The sequence below is a fragment of the Lolium rigidum genome, chromosome 3 (assembly GCF_022539505.1).
Source record: "Lolium rigidum isolate FL_2022 chromosome 3, APGP_CSIRO_Lrig_0.1, whole genome shotgun sequence".
Classification (NCBI taxonomy): domain Eukaryota; kingdom Viridiplantae; phylum Streptophyta; class Magnoliopsida; order Poales; family Poaceae; genus Lolium; species Lolium rigidum.
In genome coordinates this window covers 105,943,600-105,948,729 of record NC_061510.1, presented here as the reverse complement: position 1 = coordinate 105,948,729, position 5,130 = coordinate 105,943,600, and positions in this window count along the sequence as shown.

Sequence of the window (5,130 nt, the reverse complement as noted above, 5' to 3'; positions counted from 1 at the left end):
TTTGCGTCGGTTGCACATCCTCAAACCAATGGGCAAGTCGAGAAAGCCAATGGCATCATCTGCAATGGCATCAAGAAACGTCTGTTGGGACCTTTAGAAAAAGCTCGACATACCTGGCACTGAAGAATTACCAAGTGTGCTTTGTGGAGCATCCGAACAACACCAAATACGGCGACACGGAAACCCCGTTTTTACGGTCCATGGCGCGGAGGCGGTACTTCCAATAGAAATAGAGCACGACTCCCCTAGAGTGACGGCATATGATGAAGAAGCTTCAAAGATAGCATTGGAAGACGATGTGGACGCACTCGACGAAGCTCGAGACGAAGTACTATCTCGCGTAACCAAATATCAACGGGACTTGAAGAATTACCACGGTCGACGTACGCGGCCAAGATCTTTTCAGGTGGGCGACCTAGTTCTTCGGCTCACACAAAAAAGTCATGAAAAACTCGAGTCACCATGGCTTGGTCCTTACATCGTCACGGAAGTAATCGGAGGAGGAGCATACAGGATAAAGGACAAGAAGACAGGGGTGGAGGAGCCAAACCCCTGGAACGTGGCGCAACTCAGGCGGTTCTACGCCTAGAGTCGAAATATAGTCCTTGTAAAACTTCAATGTACTTGAAACGCCCACGAGTTTTCGGACGCACTCTTTTCCTTTTCGGGGCACCGAGTGGGGCGGGAAAGGTTTTTAATGAGGCGGGCTCGTGGTGCTACAATATAATAAAGATAGTGGAGATATACTTCTTATTTTTCGACACGCTCGGGGGCTCAAACGCTCAAGCCTCAGAATACATACAATATAGATTCACCGAAATATTTAGCCTTGGTACATTAATACCTCGCCAAATATAAAAAAAATCGGGAGACAGCAATCATAAATATAGTGTACACATCAAAAAACATAAGTGCCTTGGTTTTAAAACCTCGCCATGCAAACATAGAACTTCGACATCAACGATACTCAAAAATGGGCAATCTACCCAAAGAACAAACAAAGAGGTCTTATTCCAGCAGGAAAAATAGATTTCAAGGAAGGAAAAATAGCGTAATCTTCAGGCTCGGGGGCTTCAACAACATAGAGAACCTCAGAAACACACAATGAGTTCCTTCGGAAATATGAGATACAAGATGTCTAAACATGATACAAGTCAATGAAATCCCAAGATAGTATCTACCGATAAACCCCTGGTTGTTTTGTGTTCAGCGTAAGAACCCTTGGTAAAGAATTCGGAGTCCATCCGAAGAAGTTCATCTATCATCGACTCGGCCACGGGAGCTACCATGGCATCGATTGAGTCAATATCATTCTTTCGACGCGTCTTCTTGGCTAGACAACCGGCAACAATCTTCGTCGGGTCCAACTTTGGGTAACAAATGTTTATCATAATCATGGCAAATCTCGCTCCCGCAGTGAGTTGAGCCCGCACGAAGTTATGGATGCGAGGAGCATCTCTGAATACCTCCAATAATTCGGGAAGAGTTTTTGGAACCTCGTTTCTTGGAAACAGATTCCTATAGACAAGGGTCAATGTTGACGTGCAAAAGCTGAGAAAATCGCGCACCTGGCAAGCACGATCTTGGAACCTAACAATTTGTTGGGTTCGTTCGGGAGTGGCCGAGAACAAACACCCATGGTTAAGGGAGAGATTAACAAGAAGATTTGTCCTCTCATTCACTCTACGATCTTCGGCGGCGAGAATCAAGAGCGAGCACTGTTAAAAAGCGACAGGGCAAGAAATTGGAAGAAAGGCACAGCAGGATAAAGAAGAGGCATCAAAAGAAGGAACAACGCACCTAGCATATCTGTGCTAGCTTCTAGCATTAGCTCAAGCATACTATTTTCTCGGGTTGTGGCTCCCTTTGCTTCCAGTACAGCAGCATCCCTAGCAGCCACAGCTTCTTCGGCTTGATGAAGAGCAAGTTTTTCTCCTTCGAAGCTTTTCGAGATTGTTCCATCATGGCCAAAGTTTGTTTCTTCATAGGCTGAAGTTGTTGTCGAAGTTCTTGTAAATCTTCCGACAAATGCCCGCTTGACGAACTCTTGAGGAGGCCGGGGTCGACTAATATTTTCTTCGAGAAGGAAGATGCGGGTGAAGCAGCGGCGAGCAAGGAGGAGTCGAGTAGTTATCAAATATTAGCTGGAAAAGAAAGGCCCGGGATCAATGAACGGCACGAAGGAAAATTTCATTACTTGCTAGAATATTTACATAGGTATTACAAAAGAAAGTTCTCCGGGAAGACTAAGTGAGAAATTGTCGCCAAGGCTAAAATGGCGACAAGAGCAAAAGAAATAGAAAAGGAAACAAGGAGGCATGCCACTAGACCTCCGGCCTCGAAGAGCTAGGAGTCGAAGTTGGCTTGATCCCGAGATACGCCAAGATTTTCTTCGTATTGGGCTTGGCCGCCTTCATCAGTGATTTCCACCTCGATTGTTCTATCGATCGGTGTCGCCAACCTTCATCCGGTCGAGAGTCTGCTGGCTGTCGGCAACCGAGCAACGGTATTTTCAACGAGCCACCTTCATATTTTCATGGCGCATCTTCAGCCCAAGATTTTCGATGTATTGAAAAGCTTGGCAAGGTCAAGGAAAGTCGAAGGTTCCTCTTTCTTCGGGAAGAAGTAGGGGAACAACGCCGACAAAGCCCCACGGCATTGGCCACGCCTTCACGAATTTCGCGTCCATGGAGCTCCAAAAGAGAAAGTGCGTCAAGGAGAGGGTCATTGACGGGATTCTCCGGATCATAATCTTGGCCTGTTTGGGCTGACACACGAGACAACATATTAGTCGAAAACCAAGACACGGGAAATGCAACAAAATAGAAGAAATTGAGGATATTACTCAGCGTACGTCGACATTGCGACTTCAAACGCTTGATGACCCCCTGCTCACGAGCAGCTGTGCAGTTTTCTGCTCGTGTAAGGCAGATTCAGCATCTTTGAGCCTTTGCTGCAATTCTTCGACACTAGCGGCCTTTGCTTTAGCATCATCAGCTTCAGCTTTAGCTTCGCTAGCGGCAAGCTCAGCCTTCTTACGAGCCGTTTCACTTTGCTCGAGTTTTCGAGCAAGTGTCTCGGCACGTTGGTTAGCCTCCGCAAGTTTTTCTGTTGAGATGTGGAAAAGAAAGATCAAAAACAGCGACAGGCAGCATGAGTAAAAAACGAGGAAAAAAAGGGGCGAGTATCAAAGTCGTTACCTTCGGCTCTGCTGGCATACTCGCGGTACCCAATAAATTGGGACCCGATGCGGATAAGATCCTTGATCATAGGCTGTCAAAGAAGAAGAAAAGAAGGGGAAAAACTTCGGCATTACAAAAAGTAAGGCTCCATAAAAGCAAAAAAGAGGAAAGATGGATCTCGATAAACTTACATCATCCAAGAGCTGCGACGAATAGCTGCTCGGTTGAGGAGGAGGCTCAACGATCATTTCAACCCTTGCCCTTTTTGGCGAAGGGACAAGGGGGCTCGATGGTGGAGTAGTAGTGACGACGTTTTGTTGGGGAGGCGATGTTTCATCTCCTTCAACTAACGTGTACGAAACAAGCACGATACGTGACGTGCTTTGGTCCGAGGAGCTACGTCGATGGCTTGGTACTTCTTCCTCATCACTAGTGAACAAAAATCGACGGTACAAAAAGCAAGACAAAGTTAAATCTTTCGAGTACATAAAAAAGAGGAGGAGAGATAAAAGTTGACTTACGAGCTGATGAGGGACTCAAAATAAGGATCATAAGCTGCCTTCGGATCGAAGGAACAACTTCTTCAGCCTTAGAAATGCCGGAATCCTCGACTTCGGTCCTTTTCCTTTTGTTCTTTGGAGAAACGGCGGGAGGAAGGGATTCGGTCGATTCAACGGCTTCGAGACTCAACCTCTCTCTCATGAGAAGCCGCAGATTTGTGAGAACCCGCGACTTCACTTCCAGGAACAGAAGAGCCTTGAGTATCTTCGGCAACAATACCCATTTCTTCGACTTCTCCATCCTCAGGAAGAGGAGGAAGGGAAGCCATAGTAGGGTGATTCTACAACAAAATAGCGGCAGAGAGAAAAATAGCGAGATATTAATACAATGAGATGCAGGAAAAATTCAGAACAAGATAAAAAATTCGAGAAGGCAAAATACCTCGGGGAGAGGATTAGTGGAGCTGTAGGGTTCCACGCGACAAGAGGAAGGAATAGGATCCTTCTTACTCAGCGAGGTAATTCTTCGAACAAGCTTCTCCAAGTCCTTCACAGAAAGATCATTGGAGAGCCTATTGGCGTCATTGGCACCGAGAATACGTCCAAAGGGGATTTTTGCGAGCTCGAAGAGGCTGCACTCTAATCCTAAGAAAATAGGCTGTGATTTGGACACCGGACAACTCTTTTCCTCGAGTATTTTGGAGCTGATGAACACGAGTCATAAGAGCTTCGTCGCCTTTCTCTCTTCTTCGGAAGCTTCGGCGTCCCGGGAGTGGCGGCGTTGAATCTTCGCGTTTCCGTCGAAGGGAACTATGTTGTGTTCCACGGAGTTGGCGCTTTCTTCGTGTATATAGAGCCACCTCTTGCGCCATCCTTGGACGAGTCGGGAAATTTGACGTCGAAATAATCGACATCGGTTCGGACACGGATAACTACGCCACCTATGTTGTAGGTGGCGTGGTGGCGCCATTACGGCGAAGGCGAGAAAATGCGTTTCCAGAGAGCCCAATTGGGAGCAACTCCAAGAAAGCATTCGCAAAGTGTGATAAAAATAGAAATGTGAAGAATGGAATTGGGGGTCGGCTGGTGCGGTTGAATCCCATAGACAAAGAGAAGACCGCGGAGGAAATCATGGATTGGGGTAGAGAGGCCGCGGATAAGATGATCAACAAAACTAACCCGATACTCCATTGGAGGCTTGGGATAGCTTTCTTCATCGGGAAGCGGATGGCGTCTTCTTTCTTCATCGAGGCCGAGCCTTTTCAGCATATTGACGTCTTGATTGGAGATTTTGGATCTCTCCCACTCAAGATCTTCGGCGGCCATCGTGGACTGCGGAGTCTTGTGGCGAGTCAAACGCGCACGCGGTGGCATCCACGGCGGCGGATTGAGCAATGTATGCGAGTGCGGGAAATCGGCGAAGATTGGGCGCGGGGGAAGATTTGCGA